The 17,907-nt window shown below is 36.8% G+C and overlaps 1 protein-coding gene across 12 annotated transcripts in view; it reads right to left on the bottom strand.

Moving 5' to 3' along the window:
- The window catches only part of TBL1XR1 (TBL1X/Y related 1), a 175,549-nt gene that overhangs the window by 73,950 nt on the left and 83,692 nt on the right, over nucleotides 1-17,907 (bottom strand). For 7 of the 12 annotated variants that reach the window (XM_064585208.1, XM_064585194.1, XM_064585190.1 and 4 more), the window contains one exon: nucleotides 16,380-16,448. The exons of 1 other annotated variant lie outside the window; for it this stretch is intronic. The gene's annotated coding sequence lies outside the window, so the exon portion shown is untranslated. Of the gene's footprint in view, nucleotides 1-241; nucleotides 358-16,379; nucleotides 16,449-17,907 lie in introns of all 12 variants that reach the window. 4 more of the 12 variants (XM_064585215.1, XM_064585199.1, XM_054504321.2 and 1 more) reach the window with 1 other exon arrangement.

The following is a 17,907-nucleotide window of genomic DNA, read 5'->3' as shown; positions in this document are numbered from 1 at the left end:
CTGCTGTTACAGTAAGGCTTCAGCCTTCCTAAGAGTCTAACTCTTTTAAAAAATAATGGCTGAATGCCAAGAACAAGCAGCACCAAAATGAAGTCACAAGCAACTGGGCTATATTATGGCTTAAGATAAGTATGGGTAAAAAAAAAAAAAAGGAGAGAATGAGTTAGACAGGAATGATGAACAGCAGTTGATGAGTATCAAATCACTGTGTGTTCATTTAAAAAAAAAAAAAAAAGCTCACCCTGTATGTGATGTTGCTGAGTTCCATAAACAAACATCAGGCAGCATGATGTAATAGAAAGAGTCCTGGACTGAGTGAGGGGACCTCTGTTCTAGTCCAAGGCCTCAGTTCCTCATCTGTAAAATGAGGGTGCTGAATTAGATATCTGAGAGGGCTCCTCTAGTTTTAACATTGAGGGAGTCTATGGACAAATTCAAGAAGAAGCAATAAAATGTAGGACTTTTGTTAACAGTGAAGTTTAACTGTTAACATTGGAAACAGTGGGTGGGAACAGAGATGAAAACAATGTTCATAAAATTTTGAACTTCAAAGAGCAATTACTTTATAATTTTTAACTGCTAAAAAGGTTTTTACAATATACCAGCCTTAGTAGCATTATGAAATTAGTAATGAGGGACCAAATTATGACCTGAAAAACCCTATTCACCTTTGGCCAGCCAGACTGCCCAAGTAAATCTAGAAAAATACTGCAGAAACACCTTTGGGCTAACAATTACATTAAGTGATGAAGTGCCTCACAAGTGTCCCCAATTAAGTAACTGAATAAAAAGTAAAATGACAAGAAAAGTGATTAGAGTAAATTAAACATTTAATTTTAACATGCAATAAAATAATTATGCTTGTGATAGCCTTTTTTTGTTAATATTTTCCCTATGCGTAATTTTTTTTTTTTTCCTGCTTAGCTCTCAAAATAGAACCTGGCTTCTCCTCCTGACAGAACTAATTGAAATAATTCTTTTCCCAATGACACTCAGAAACATTTAAAAAGTGTTAAGTTCTCTACACTGAAAGAAATCAAGCTTCTACTAGTAACAACAGAAAGGCTCTGGTGCCTCAAAAAATTGGTGGTTGCCTAACTGCAATTACCTAAATAACATTAATTGCTGGTCCGAGTAAATCCTTCAGGGTCTAATAAGCTGAATACTACGTTTTAAGTTCCTACATCAGCTGACATTCCACTATTTATTTATCCCTTATGCTGATGCCACAGTTCTTACGTGGCAGACTTAAAACTCCAGGGATGTAAGAACCAATAAACCTGTCTCTACAATCAAGAATCTGTCAAAAATCTACTCTTTTAAAGAATGTAATCTGTACCTTTTAAAGGATGTAAAGATACAATGAAACAGTCGGTGAAAAAAAAAAACTTAAAAAAAAAACACCTTGTTTTTTTAAAGCTTGTTTTATGCAAATTACCTAAAGTGATTATAAAATAACTTGGCATACAAGCAATTCCATTAATGATTCATTTGAGCATTTCACCTTGGCAATATATTGCCTAATAAGTTATTCAGAATCACTAATAAAATTCTCTCTGGTTGGTAGAAACAAAGGCAAAAATAAAGCAGTCTTGATGGTAATGAAATTTGTTCTTGGCTAGTCTTAAAATGGTTGTGATATCCATGTATCTTTGAGATAAAAAAAAAATCTGTGAAACAAAATTTTCCTTTACAATGAATTTATTTTCCATTTTAATTTAGGTATTTTGATTTACAATCCTAATGAGCTGATTAAAATACCTTACACTTAATGGTAAACAACAGAAATCAGGATGGATACGCAAAGCATACTTTAGGGCTCTATTTTGAGCATGAGCTGTTTTCAGCAATTTTCTCCATCTACCTTACCACCCCCTCCATGACTTTTTCAGAGAGACTTAAACACTTAGATTATTTACTGAATACTATTAACGATAAAATACTATATTTTAGCCAGTATTATACAGATATAAACTAGCTCCTGCAAAAATTCAGGACTGAACTACTGTCTTGGGTAAATATTCTCCTCTAGGAAGGGTTGGCACCAAGATCAGCAGCAGCTAAAGGAGAATTTGAAATTTAAATAACTAGTTGGTATGTTGCATGAAGCCCACTGATTGTTCCTAACTAAATTTCAATTTGTAGAACATAAACACATCTGTAATTCTTTCCACCACTTATAGAAGTCATCACATAGTATAATTTGCTCAAAGACCAAAATACCTCATTTAGTTATCAATAATACAGAATCCTTGGAACAATGTAAATGGCTATACCTGGGCACAACATAGCAGCACAAGTGCTTTGAAAAAGTTATAGTACCTAGAAATGGCAATTCTTTTTATTACTGCAATACAACTGGAGATAAAAAAGACAAAAGACCAAAAATAAGTACAACTCAGACTATTTTGGTTACTAAGAAAATATGAAGCCCTTATAACATCATACAATTTCATATAACTTTTTATTTTCTAAAATATATTTAATAACTGCTTAGTTTTGTTGGAAATTCCTGTTTCAGGACTGGGGAAAAAAATAACTGCCAATAAAAAAGAAACTGAGTTGATCAAATTAATGGCTAAAAATCTCACATCTCATTATTACAATTTTTAATTAATAATTTGTAATTATTTTAATATTAATGTTTTACTTTTCTCTCATCCTCACCTACTTACAGTTTATTCCGATATATACATTTTAAAACTCTAGCCTATCAGAACAGATTTCCTAAGGGTAAATAAGGATAGGAAATGAATTAGTATTTTGTAAATGTTATACTTAATATGGGGTATTATATTTTAACGGCATTACACTTGTCTCTCAAAAATGTTATAAAAGAACCACAAAATTCTGGAACAATGATCATTTGCCTTTTAACTCAACAAGTCATTAACATACTATTACCATAAAATACAGATTTTTAGAAACAAATTCTAATTTAATCTGGCTAACAATTCTAGTATAAAAATTATTCAGCTTTCCTCTTTCGATAAATGAATACAACATACTTAAAAAAAATGTGTCCTAAGTCAAAATTCATAAATGACAACTGGCCATATTTAAAAAATGGAAAGAGAATCTAATAATTGCCTCTAATGGTATTTTCAAAAACTTGTTCAAAATAAGCAACCCAAGGGATTCCATCTCACATTAATCATACTTGACTCCAAGCATACTCTAATTACGTTTGCATCCCCTCAGACCTTATGTATTATAAATGATCATAATGAGCCTTTGCTATATCACTGTGACGTAATCAAGTTATTTGTGTGGGTATGTTTTGTCTTCTCACTTTTATTGTTCATTTTTATTTCTGTATCGTTCTGCATCCTATAAAGTTCAGAGCTCAGTGTACAGGCACAAAAAATGCCACTCATAAATCTTTTATTTTCAAATTTAAAAAAGTATCAATTTTGATTGTATCTACTAGTAACAACCTATTAACAAACAGGAAACTGATTTAGAAAAATACTACCTACTAGTATTTTTGTAACATTTTATTGTGAAAATTTTCATACATACAGAAAACATTTTAAAAACTGTACTGAAAGTATTCCCATGGCCACCACTAGGATTTAGAATTAACATTTCCTTCTATTTGTCTTACCATTCTCCCAACTGATCTTAACTTTTGAAGTATTTCAAAATGAGCTGCAGATCCATATACTTTCCCCATATACACTTCAGCTTCTGTTACTAATTACAGTGATGTACTTAATACAGTGTTTCAAAGAAAAAATTTACATAAAATACAATGGATAGATATTAGGCTTACCACTCGATATACTCAAGTAACCCAAATACCTAACAGGACACAGGGTATTACCATCACCCTAAAAGTTCTCATATGCCCATTCCCACTTAATCCCTGTCCCCAACACCCATGCACCCATTTTTCTAAGCCCTGCCAACCACTTGTTTTTTAACCATTAGTTTTGCCTGCCCCACCCTGACACACAACAGGTAAATTTGCCTTTTTTTTTTTTTTTTTAAGATTTTATTTATTTGACAGAGAGAGACACAGCAAGAGAAGGAACACAAGCAGCAGGGGTGGGAGAGGGAGAAGCAGGCTTCCCGCCGAGCAAGGAGCCCGATGCAGGGCTCGATCCCAGGACCCTGAGACCATGACCTGAGCTGAAGGCAGACGCTTGACTGAGTCATCCAGGCGCCCTAAGTTTGCCTGTTTTTAGTACATCATAGAAACGGAATCATCATTCTGCCCCATTTTTTTTTAAAGATTTTATTTATTCATTTATTTATTTGAGAGAGTGAGAATGAGAGGGAGGAGGGTCAGAGGGAGAAGCAGACTCCCCGCCGAGCAGGGAGCCCGATGCGGGACTCGATCCCGAGACTCCAGGATCATGACCTGAGCCAAAGGCAGTCGCTTAACCAACTGAGCCACCCAGGTGCCCCATTCTGCCCCAGTTTTATGTAAGGCTATGTTCACTCAGCATTCTGTTTCAGAACTTACTCCAAGTTGCTGCAGGTATCAAGACTTTGTTCCTCTCCACTGCTCAGCAGTATTGTGTTGTATGTACACAGCAGTTTATCTATTTTCTTATTGACAGACATCTGAACTGTTTCCAGTGTAGGGGTCAGCCACACATTTGGCAGAGTTTCTACACAGAATCTGGTATTCCACCACTGTGGTTCTTTCTTCCCTCTTCCTCCTGCTGGACTCTCATTCACTCTACAGCGGCTGTGGTATTTCTCAATTTGATCTGATTCCTCAAGCCAGTAAGACTGCAAACAAGCCAAGAGGAGCCTGCCTGAAGCAAACACCAGCAAGAGGAGAAACTCACCCAAGGGCCATTCCCTTTTAAGAAACCACTTCAAGTCCAGTTCCTACTTGTTTCTGTTTGCTCTACAGTGTCCCCCATGTTTTTCCACAGATTGTCCAGTGGCTGTGCTCACAATCTGTGGGATGATTTGACTAGGAGGAGCCACTGTTTCATTTTTAAAATTATAACTCCCTATTTTTCCACTTGAAAAAAAACTATTATCGACAAATCTCTTTGTGGGGTTTTCCCCCCCTCCTCAAGAGCTTGACTGATGTAGTCCCTTTTGATCCAAAGAGTCAAGCTAAACCAAGAAAAGGCCTTTGGGAGTGGGAGATGATGACAGCTGAAGGAGGGAATACTGTAATTCTGTCCAGTCCCAAAGGCATCCCAAGACATGTATGCAGAACACACCCAAAGAAGCCAAGGTTTTGAGACCCTTTGACATAAGCCAGTCTTCGGGTCCCACACTAATCCTGACGGGTGCATGCAAGGAGGAGGCCCAAAGCAGCACAGCAAAGGCTGTGAACACCAAACTGGCACTGGGCGCTAACACTGCCCGTGCGACAGACAAGGAGAACTAAGCACGAAGATCACCTGTTTGAATTACAAAACAAAGCCCACAACATTCGTAAGATACAATCCAAAATTATTAAACATACACAGAATCAGGAAAATCTGACCAATTCTCGAAGATTATCCAATCTTAAGAGTTACCAATCTTAAGATACCAATCTTAAGATTATCCAGATGTGAAAATTATCAAACAAAAACGTTAAGGTAGCTATTTTAATCCATCCTCCACAAGGTAAAGGTGTATACTTGACAGGAAAGACATAAGCTCTCAGAAGTACAAAGTATAAAAAGAACCAAATGGAAACTACAACTGGGAAAAATCTAGGGAAAAAAATGATTTGACAAGGTAACAAGTACAAAGCAAACACTAATAACTGATTTCCCAAGAAAGAAAATAACACAGATAAGAAAAATACCTAATTATAATAAAAGAAAAATTTCCTGACATTTTTCATCTTTAGCACTGAACAGTAAACAAAACACAAAACCTAGACTAAAATGCTTTAAGCCTTATTATTCTATCTCCTCCTGAGCTCCTGTGCAAGCTCGCATGATTCATCTCTGAAAAATATTCTGATTCTCTATAATTTGTATGATACAGAATTTTAAAGAATGCTGGACTACATGAGGCCATCTGGTTCAAGTCTTGGTTCTATAACTATGACAAAGTATGTGAGATGGCATCACTTCTCTCAGCTGTAATTCCTTATTTGTAAAATTAGGACCTACTGCGTGAGGACAACTTAGCTTTATGATGAGTCCTGTTGTTAAAGAAGGCAGGTAATTATGTTCTAACAGGACACCTGGAGGCCAGCAGTGAGGAAGTCCAGCCAGCTGTGGGGAACGTTAGAGGCCTGCCCTGGCCGCACTCCACATGAAGCCTGATCAAACCAGACCAGCCCAAGATGGCGGATGCCACCACGGGGAAACCACTGACCCAATCAGGAAGAAAATTCAGGAAACCCTGCATCCCTGCCCCACGTAATGAATAGTTCACCCCCTAGTTAACAATCCTCAATAAAAGATAGAAACCCAACTCCACCCCAGTCTCCACCCCTCCCCAGGGCGTGCAGCCCATTTGCTCCAGTTTCCTCCCATCCCAACTCTCACACCTCCAAAGTGTGTACTTTCACTTTAATCAACTTTTCTTGTTTGTGTCATTCGTCCCTGTGTTGTGTGTCTGTCCCTGAATTCTTTCTTGTGACAAGAACGTTTGGTGACACCTTAGCAACACAGGCTGGGTCTCTCCCCCAGTTCACCCCCCCGTTCACCTGGCAACACCATGATCTAATTTTAGGAATGCTCTGATGGTCACTCCTATTTCCCCAGGTCTTAGCATTAGCCAAATTCTTCACTGCTCTGATGACTTGTTTCTGGCAGATAAGGAGAACCTACAGGTCAGGCAGCTATGACTAGCAAGGTCTAGGGCAACACTGTCAACAGATATACAACATAAGCCACAATGCAAACATTGCGTAATTCTGAATTTCTAGTAGTCACATGAAAAATTTAAAGAGAAACAGGGGGCAATTATTCTAATAATATTATTTTACTTGACCCAATAAAATACATATGATATGTACACATTTAACCCAAATGTGATCATTTCTTGTAACCAATATTTCAAAATCAAAAGTATACATTGTCTTCAAAATCTAGTATGCATTTTACATTTACAGCATACCTCAAATATGACTAGTCATATTTCAAGTGCTCAGTATCACACATCACCAGTGGCTACAGTATATACTGCGGGTCTAGATGCGGAGGTGGAAGGGCAGGGGAAGGGGGACACAAGGGCAAACAGGGCCAAGATGTCTGGATGAGTCATAGAGTGCACATGCGTGCACACGCACGCACGCACACCCACACACACACAACTATAGATTGGTGGTGATAAAAAGGTCAGCCCTACATGGCAGGTAGATCAGGGAAAGTTTGATTTTGAAATAAATTTCCAGCTCTACTATAAGTAGAGCCCACTCTAAGAAAAAAAAGAAAAGGTAGATAAATGACTTACATATCATTTCAAAATACCTGAATTTAAAGTATTTCTTTTTATGAAAGCTACTGTTTACTTCATCCTATCCACAGCTGTGGGGAAGAAATACCATGTAGGGAATATATTAAAAGGCATTATCGGGCGCCTGGGTGGCTCAGATGGTTGAGCGTCTGCCTTCGGCTCAGGTCATGATCCCAGGGTCCTGGGATGGAGTCCCACATCGGGCTCCCTGCTCCTTGGGAGCCTGCTTCTCTCTCTCTCTCTCTCATTAATAAATAAATAAAATCTTAAAAAAAAAAAAAGGCATTATCAAACAAAATACATTTCTCAATTAAATGGTTTTTAAAGATTAGTGAAGGAAACACAAAATATACTTCAAAAGTATACAATATTCAAATCAAATGTTTTATTGTGACTTAGTTTCTGAATTTCAGCCAAAGTATCAAATCCTTCCTTTGAATGAAAATAACAAAAAACCTTAAGTAAATTTACAAATACTGAAACCTCTACGTATTTTTAAAAGAGATATGTCTTTTGTTTTGAAGGACAGTGTAACAATTTTATTCCTTGTTTCTCATGCAAAATAAAGGAAAAGTGGTCCTTTTGAGAACCTAGGGTTCCACCCCAGTTTCATCTTGCCACAGTTCCAATCTTCTCAGAGGTGCAGACGTTCTCAACTGTGGAAACAAGACCTGGTTCAGAGCAGACTCTACAATTTATTATCTACGTGATTATAAACAGGAATAATGGATTCCTCATCTATAAAACAGAGATACTAACAACCCCAAAGATTACAAAGACATTTAAATAAGATATTTACTCTCTATCACAGAACATTCACTACACCTTCCATTTCTGGTCTGATTTTTATGTACTTTTATCATTTTTCAAAAAACTTTTAATCAAAATGTCTTTGTCTCCTACACATTTAAATTATTTCTATGTAATCTGTTCTAAATTCACAAACCCTTATGTTCCTAAGTCATTTTTTAAAAGTATCAGATTATAGGGGCGCCTGGGTGGCTCAGTCGGGTATGCTTCCGACTCCTGATTTTGGTTCATGTCATGATCTCAGGGTCATTAGTTCATGCCCCGCATTGGTTCCGCATTGGTTCCGCACTGGGCGTGGAGGCTGCTTAAGATGTCTGGCTTTCCTGGAGTCTCCCTCTGCCCCTCCCCCACTCTCACTCTCTTAAGAAAAAAAAGATTATAATGAACTCAAAATGATCCCATTAAACGTCTGACTGGAAATAAACATCAAATCAGACTGTCCTTTATACAATACAGTGAAATAAGAACTATAGCGTCTTTTTCTTTTTTTAAAAGATCCTCCTTATAGGAGGAAAACAGTAATCACAGGGAAGGAGAGAAAATAGTCATTGTGAAGATCTCTGTTCCAATGAATCATGGGAAAACAATCAGAAGGTATGACTGAAAGCAACTGGCTTAAAAAGGGCAGAACATGGAGAAGAGAACAAACAGTGCCTATTAAAACCAAAAATTCCTGTCTTTTATATACCAAACTTTACTAAGTTAATTTCTTTTGGGAGCAAAAAATTAGAAGTAACAAAAAAAATGCATTACTATGCATTAGAAAGATGCATGGATTAATGAAAGGAAGGAGGCATGGAAAAAAACAGAGACTCCTAATGGTTTCATTACACCCAAGAAACTTGCAATAGCCTGTAGTTTCAAATTTTATGGCTATATTGCTAATATGAAAGCATGTGGCCCAACCCTGAATGTGTTAGAATCTAGTAAGACTGAATTTAACAAGTCTGGGCAGTCTGAAAAGTTGGAAATACTTAAAAATAAGGCCATAAAAAAATCAGGGATAGGATACTTTTTGTTTTAACATTATTCCATCAACCACCCATCCTTCTACCTTTATGTGGGTTTTAAATTCTTGCTCTCTCTCTATTCTGGGTTCCGTGAGATAAGAAGAGAGCTAGAGCCAGGTTTTGTTTCTGGTTGCATGGTGCCTATATTAAGAGCTTATGGAAGCAACACCAAAATTACATGAAGCATGAAGATAAAATTTTAAGTAACAAGAGCAACTCACTATAACAAGTTCTACAACATTTAATATAAGGCTTAAATCCATGTAAGAATCCAAGCTTTCTTTGACTTTCAGATGATAGATAATCACAATCTTTCAGGTCCCATTTTAGTTATAGAAGCCTCACATAGCAATCATCCAATGGTAAAGATACAGGGGATCAACTCCAACTTGTATGTGCTCTGCTTTTCTGAATTATCTTTTTTTGTTTTATTGATAAACCATACATTTTCAAAGAGACAACTGCTCAGACATATACAAAGGTATAAGCCCTTTTGAAAGAAATTGAGCCTGTACGTGTTTTCAGCTTCATCCATTAAGGGGAGGGGGGGAAACCCTAAAGACTAAGAGTTTTTCAGTGCAACCATTTTACTACTGACTTGAAAATTAGTTCCCCAGAGGCATAAATTCGCAACCAAGAGAAAATACTTCACACAATGCCATATATATGGTAATGCTATTCTTTTTTCACATTTAATAATGCCACTTCAAAATCACAGGACAGTGAAAGATGATAAATAAGGACAATGAACTTTTCTACAATGAAAAGAACAAATTAATTTACAGATGATATGACTAAAAAGTAGATAGTAAAGGGAGGGGGCGCCTGGGTGGCTCAGTCGGTTAAGCATCTGCCTTTGGCTCAGGTCATGATCCTGGGGTCCTGGAATCGAGTCTCACATCAGGCTCCTTGCTCAGTGGGGAGTCTGCTTCTCCCTCTGTCTGCCGTTCCCCCCCAACTGTGTGCTCTCTCTTTCTCACACAGAAGTAAATAAATAAAATCTTTTAAGTAAAAAAAAGTAGATAGTAAAAGGGAACAGATCACTGCCTCTTGGAAGCAACTTCTTGGGATGGTCACAACTCTTTGGGGCCTTATCTTCAATCTAGCAAGCCATAACTTTTATCAGTTCTCTTAGGATAATCAAGTTCTAGGAGAAGAGATGTTAACAAAATACACTAGAACAATATAAGAATGAGAAGAATGATTTCCTGATTTACACTGAGAAATCTAACTGCAGCCTGGAATATTCACTGATGCAACAGATGCTAGTGGTACCCAGTCCACAACTCCTCACTACTCAACTTTGCTGAGGAAGTAAGCAGCTTCTTTCCACAAACACCTGACGGTCATCTCTGGCCACAGGTTAGGTCAGGGAGGAGTTGCTGCGGGGTTCATGTCCTCCCCACCCCAGAGCATAACTCCACAATATGGAATGGGAGTTGGTAGACAAATTACTCCAGCTTCACTGCCCCTGGAGTGCAACTCAGAGGCATGTTCTATCCTGTCTCCCAGAGGTACCCACAGGGTGTGAGCCCCAAATGCCCACAACATTACCTACTCTTTAAGGCATCTGTCCTGGCCTCTTTATCTCTTCTTACTTCCCCACCACTCCCCACACCCACAGCAACTTTCTGGGTTCACTTTTCAAGTAAAATAGTTCTATCAAGGGTCTGATTCCATTGAAATCAAATCTAAGACAACCGGTCAGCATGGTTCTTTTCTTAGTAGGAAAACCTCACTGTTAAGCTAAATTAGGGGCGCCTGGGTGGCTCAGTTGGTTAAGCGACTGCCTTTGGCTCAGGTCATGATCCTGGAGTCCCTGGACTGAGTCCCGCATCAGGCTCCCTGCTCAGCGGGGAGCCTGCTTCTCCCTCTAACTCTCCCCCCGTCATGTACTCTCTCTCTCTCTCTCTCTCTCTCATTCTCACTCTCTCAAATAAATCTTTAAAAAAAAAAAAAGCTAAATTAATTTTAAGAAGTTGTGGGATGACTACAGAATCAGAAGAGAAAATAGGAGGTATGAAGGATTTGTCAAAAGAGTTGACAGATTTTCTTGAAAAGAAGTATCTTTTGAACAGTTCAAAGAAAAAGATACATAAACAGTTCTAAACATACAAAATGATGCAAATTAGAACTATAGTGAGATACCATTTCTCATCTATCAGATTAAAAATACACACACACACCCCCACCCTAAAAGTTCTGACTATACACTGTTTGCAAGTGAGTAAGCAGGCAACCGCATACATTGCTGGAAGGAATATAAAATGCCGTAATGTTTAAGGGAATTTGGCAAATTGCCTAAAAAAATAATGGATATTTATGATCACACCTAAAACTCCCATTCTTGAAACAGAATGGTACATCCATATAATGGACTATCACATAGCCATGAAAAGGAATGAGGACTGACTATACAGCATTATAAGATGATCTCCAATATAAGTATGTACATGGGTTTGCTTGTATTTTTTTAAACTAGCACTATAGATAAAAACCAGTTATCTGGAAGGGGAGTAAGAAAATAAAAATGTATCTTATTTTGAAGTAACAAACATTTTATATATAATTACAGAACAAAACTAAATCAAAATACTTAAATTCTAAATACTAAAAATAAAATGAAATAAACAGACGTGACTAGATAACAAGATGGCAGAAAAATCATACAAGTGGATTTACTTTGAGTACTGTAAAAACAATACTTTGACTGTAAGCCTCAGTGGGACATAGGACAAAAAAGCAATTTTTAGGAATCATGTTAGTGGTACTGGTTTAAATAGAGAAATATATATTAAGATAAAAATCAATATTATATATAATAGTTCTATATGATTTTATAAATTTATCTTATACATTTCACTTATATAGTCTATATTTTATATTTTAATACATTTATGCTATTTTCTATTACATTTATATCTAATAATACGTAATATTATAAAATATAAAAGAAAAAAGTTTATGTAAAAGCCAACTTAAAAAGGCTCCTTGGCCAAGACCATTTGAGCATCATAATAAGAATAAAAACTGCAATGCAATAAACATATAAAATATTTAAATCCACGAGCTCAATGACACTTAAAACCCTTGATATAATTAGGATATCAACATCTTGCATGTTCTCACTGAAATAAGAGATCTAAGCAGTGGTCAAAAGTCACCTAATATCACAGACAAATATGTACGTCTTAAGGACCTCCTTATGAAATATTCTGTCACCCTGACACCACAAAATAAAGAAAGAAAAACCTGAATTAGATTAAGCTCTTAGATATAACTACTGATTTGCAAAAAAGCACAAGGGAAAGAGAGGCTTTTTACTATAGGGATGCAATTAACAATACACAGAATGAGGAAACCTCACATGGCAAATAAATTAAAAGGGAAAAAATGCAGCAAGTAAAGAGGTAGAAGAGTAAGATGTACATACCAACCAAATATAATATGTATGGATTTTGTAGAAACACCGTTTATGAGCAAATGAGGAAAACTAAACTAAACGGCTATTTAGTGATATTAAGAAATTACTGTCATGATCTCATATCCATCAGAATGTTCATTACCAAGAAAGAAAGAAAAAAGGAAGGAAGGAAGGAAGGAAGGAAGAAAGGAGGGAGGGAGGGGAGAAAGAGAACACCACAGAAAATAAAAAGTGCTGGAAAGAATGTAGAGAAAAATCAGAACCCCTGTGTACTTTTGGTGGGAATGGAAAATGGTTCGGCCACTCTGGAAAACCATATGGAGGTTCCCATATGATCCAGGAGTCTCATTTCTGGGTATATACCCAAAAGAAGTAAAGGCAGAATCTTGAAGAGAGATTTGCACACACATGTTCAATGCAGCATTATTCACAACAGCCAAAGATTGAAGCAACCTAAATGTTCAATGATGAATGAATAAAGAAAATATGGTATATGCATATAACAGAACAGTCAACCTTTAAAAAGAAGGATATCCTGTCACATGCTATATGCCACAAAACTGATGAACCTAGAGGACATTATGCTAGGTAAGCCAGTCACAAAAGACAAATACTGTATGATTCCACTTATACTGTATAGAGTAGCTAACATCAAAAACCTAAAACCAAAATTAAAATAACTGTTGCCCGCTGCTGCTAAGAGGGGGAAACGGGAGGTTTTTGTTCAATGGGTATCAGTAAGATGAAAAAGTTCTAGAGAACTCTTGTACAACAATGTGAATACAGTTAACACTACACTTAAGTGTACGAACTGTGCACTTAAAAATATTTAAGATGACAAATTTTATGTTTTTTACAATTTTTCAAAAGTATATTTAAATCCCTTTTCAATAAAAAATTATTGTCAATGTTTAAAGTGTGACAATGATATTGTATATATTTTTAAGTAGTCTGTATCTTACATAGATACATACTAAAATATTTATCAATGAGGGGCGCCTGGGTGGCTCAGTCGTTAAGTGCCTGCCTCCCACTCAGGTCATGATCCCAGGGTCCTGGGATCGAGCCCCGCATCGGGCTCCCTGCTCTGCGGGAAGCCTGCTTCTCCCTCTCCCACTCCCCCTGCTTGTGTTCCCTCTCTCGCTGTGTCTCTGTCAAAAAAATAAATAAAATCTTCAAAAAAAAATAATAAAGTATTTATGAATGAAATCATGTGATACATGTATTGGCTCCAAAATGACTGGGGGGAGGGGGTGGAAGGAGACATAGAACAACGTGGTTAAAGATGACAAAATTGGTGACTACTGCAGCTGGGTGAGAGTTCATTATGCTATTCTGTCTTCAGTGTACGTTTGAAAACGTGCACAATAAAAAGTTAAAATAATACACGCTTGCTGGCCAATGGATTCTATTAATACAATGAGATATTTACAGAAAAGAGTATGCAACATTTATTTAGGAAAGTAGCTGTAAATCGTAATGATGTAAGGTGCAATTAGAGTTAAAATAACTTGTACCTAGGTAAGTGAAGAGTAAGCTAAAAAGAATAATATGAATCCTTCATCCTTATATCACAAAGTTGAGGGTGGGGGTGGTAGAGTTAAGTTGTACATTCCCACAAAGCATTCCTTTATAGCATTTTCAGGGGGAAAAAATATAGGATACTACATAGCACAGGTTTCACTAAAAACTTGGGCATTTCTCAGGTTCATGAGAAAACTATCACTGTGAACCAATACCTATAAATGCATTAGCACATCATGCAAATGTGTACAAATGGCTGTGGTGTCCTCAGCTAGACCACAAGCAAGTTTGCTGGGATCTTGGCCTTCTTCATCTCTAACACTAACACTTATTTAGAACATAATTGAACATAAATTTCTGCGATCATCACTTAAAAATGATTTCAGGACTTCTCAACGAAACTGACAAATGAGTTGAAAATAATCTGATTTGAAATACAGTCTAAGAGCTGTTCCAAAAACAACACAATGTATAGTCTCTGTGAGGGGCACGCTGAAAAATTCACCTGAAGCACTTAGAAGAGAGAACCACTTGCACAACACCTGCACCTCAGATACCCAAGAGGCCTTCACAACGGATTCTCAAGGGGGACATGCCATAGATTAAGGCTCCAACAATCAAGAAAACCAACGGGTTTCAAATGTGAACTTCAAACATAAAGCCCAAGGGCAGGTAATCCAAATGATGGAGTTGATTTACCACAGAGCTGTTTCTTGCATGAGAAACTGTAATGTTCCAAAGAAAACAGCAGATTTAACAGTGGTTAATGAGTCACCCAAGCACCTTAAAGAACCCAGCAAGGGTCTCATAAATTAATGAAGAACCATGGATCCTTCATGCTAGGTTAAGGCCGTACAAAAAATTCTTATTTTCTTCAACATTCCCCATTAACTGCTGAGAGAAGGAACAGGGAGAGGAGATCTTCCTCTTAAACAACATACTGACAAGTCCATCTTTAAAATGAATCATTTCCTAGGAATATGTTCACAGGTGACTCATCTCACCCACCTATCCTGCTTCTAGTTAATTTTTAGTAGCTTTTATTTCAGACTGATGCATCTACTATTTCCCACCAAATTCTATGAGCCTTTATCAGTTTCTATAGCTCCTTGATTTAATGTTTAAAATAAAAATTTGAGGGGCGCCTGGGTGGCTCAGTCGGTTAAGCGGCTGCCTTCAGCTCAGGTCATGATCCCACGGTCCTGGGATCAAGCCCCTCATCGGGCTCCCTGCTCAGCGAGAGCCTGCTTCTGTCAAATAAATAAATAAATAAATATCTTTAAAAATAAATAAATAAAATAAAAATTTGATTAATTAAAAATTTTAATAATGTACTATAGAAAATATTTTGAAATAGATTATCGTTAAGTAATTAATTCTAAAAAACCCAAAAAGTAAAAATTCATTCTTCTACATTTATTGAACCCTAAAATACATACCAATACCATTTAGGTAAGGAATTATTTTTTGTATGGGAGAATCATTCTGATTTTAGTTAACAGTAATGAGATCACTTAGCCTACAGTGAGAATAAACTTTAGAAATCTGTCCGATTTTATCATCTAATTTTACAAGAGTTTTTGCCAAAAGTCATCCAAGACACACGCAGAAATGAAAGCGAATCTCAACTCCTACAGAGTGGTTTTGTGCTGTATAACATAGTTCACAGATTGTTATTCCACAGAGAAAGGTTTCTAAAATGATCTTTTTAAATAGTAAGAATGGTTCTCCTGAAAATCATTCACTCTCTAAAAACAGGTAAAATTTTAGCCATTTAATTGCCCATTATCTATAAATATTAAGATAAATACAATATGCAAAAATACTATTTTAAGTAAGATGATTGACAAAAACACAAGAGCTGTTATTGAGCCTAAGCTTTAGTTTAACAAGAAAATTGTACTCACAAAATAGAGCCCACTTGTTAAAATACAAGATTATTGCTATATAATACTTTTCATCCTGGCAACCATAGCCAAGAGGTTATAAAATCTATGGATAATGGAAATCTGCAAACTATGGGTTCACCCTTTTCTTTTTTAATTAAATAATCAAAAATTACTTTAAGTGCCTTACATTACACATATTTTTTAAAACATTTCTTTACTCCAGGGCATAGATGTAGTTTGTCAAACTGTGAGAAACTTTAAAGATTCTTGATAGATGCTTACAAATAAGAGAATAATCAAAAGACCAATTAAAACACTAGCATTGGGAGTGGGAGGGATTCTTACCATTGGCAGTGCATTGATGTGGGGATGTGCAATTGAATATCCGGTACCGCCAATCACAAGTTGCTGATGCTGAGAAAAAGGAAAGTAAAATATTCAGTGTGCCCTAAAACAAGTTCAGCTTAAGAAATTTCCCATACCCAATTTTCATGTCTCAAATTCTATGTACGTCTGTAAGGTCCCCATCACCAGTGATTATCCTTCTGTCCCTCAACCACTGTCATCATGAACAACAGCAGCAACTTTTGAGTAGTACGTGGCAGGCACTGAATCTTTACAACATTCCTCTAAAAGGCTGACACAATGAATAAAATCAGACTGGAAGAGATGAATTTGCACAAAGTGTACACTCACCCCCATTCAACTTAACTTGTGCAAATACTACTGCAACAGGGCCCAGGATAGTGTGTTCATAATCTAGGCTCATGAGCCATAAAGACTGGTATCAACTGACCTTCTACATATTGTTTAATAAAGACAAATGCATGATTGATTTCAAGGTTCCATCTCTTCAGAGTTTACGTTTTACAGAGTTTACCCAGTCATCTGAATTGCTAAGCCACAGCACGTTATTTTCTGTGAGCCTTGTGTGTCAATATACGAGGTGTTTTTCGCACACCGCGTCACGGCAGCGGCTCTCAGGTGGAATGCTGACCACGGCAGATTCCCCCAGGTGCTGGGCTCGAGCACAATTTCACACGAGAGGGCAAGCGGATGCCACAGAAAGAAAGCAGGAGCTTTACCTCCTATACCTCACTGGTGAATTAAGTCAGTAAACACCAAAAAGATAACTAAGCAAATACACTGAGTAACTGGAGAAAGAATTTAATCCCTTGAAGTTTGCTCCTCTCTGATTTTATCTTTAATTCACTAGAACTCTCATTTGTGCTCACTGCACACTCCGTGGCCATACTAAACTTCAGTGCCACTATAGCACTTCCAGGTAGGCAAGTTATAATACCTAGGAATTAAAATAATATTTATTAAACATGGCACACACACTGAAATTATAGATAGCTCCGTCAACACACAATATCCCACCAGTCACTGGTACTTCAAGACACTGGGGTGACCACCAAGGTGTTCTGGCACGAGACACTTGTGAAGTAGCTGGAAGACCCTTTCTAACACCTACCAAAGAAATGTTCTACAGACATCATGATTGAGTCCAAACAAATCTCCACTAGGCTCTGTTTACCTCTGGGTTATCTGTTACAAACACCAATTGTTCTATCATTAAGATTTCGTGAATTTTTGAGTTATAAGCTATATAGGGCTACTTATTACCCAAAAACTGGCAGAGTACCCTTATCAGAGAAAAGTTCTGGCATACATTCATTCTACTTATTTATAAATAATTAACATGTGCTACTGAATCACATACATTTTAAAACACAGAAAACAAAAGTAAAAAAAAAAAATGTGTGCCTATATGTCAAATATCCTTCTAGATAATCTCTTATAATTTTAACCATCTTCTAAAATTATTAGATTGTGGCAGGTGAAAAGCTCATTCCAGTGGTTTAAGTAT

Source organism: Mirounga angustirostris, unplaced genomic scaffold (assembly GCF_029215605.1).
Source record: "Mirounga angustirostris isolate CCGP_5_RB_7025 unplaced genomic scaffold, mMirAng1.0.hap1 SCAF_1, whole genome shotgun sequence".
NCBI lineage: Eukaryota > Metazoa > Chordata > Mammalia > Carnivora > Phocidae > Mirounga > Mirounga angustirostris.
Note: the sequence above shows the minus strand (reverse complement) of the source record. Positions and strands in the feature narration are given on the sequence as shown.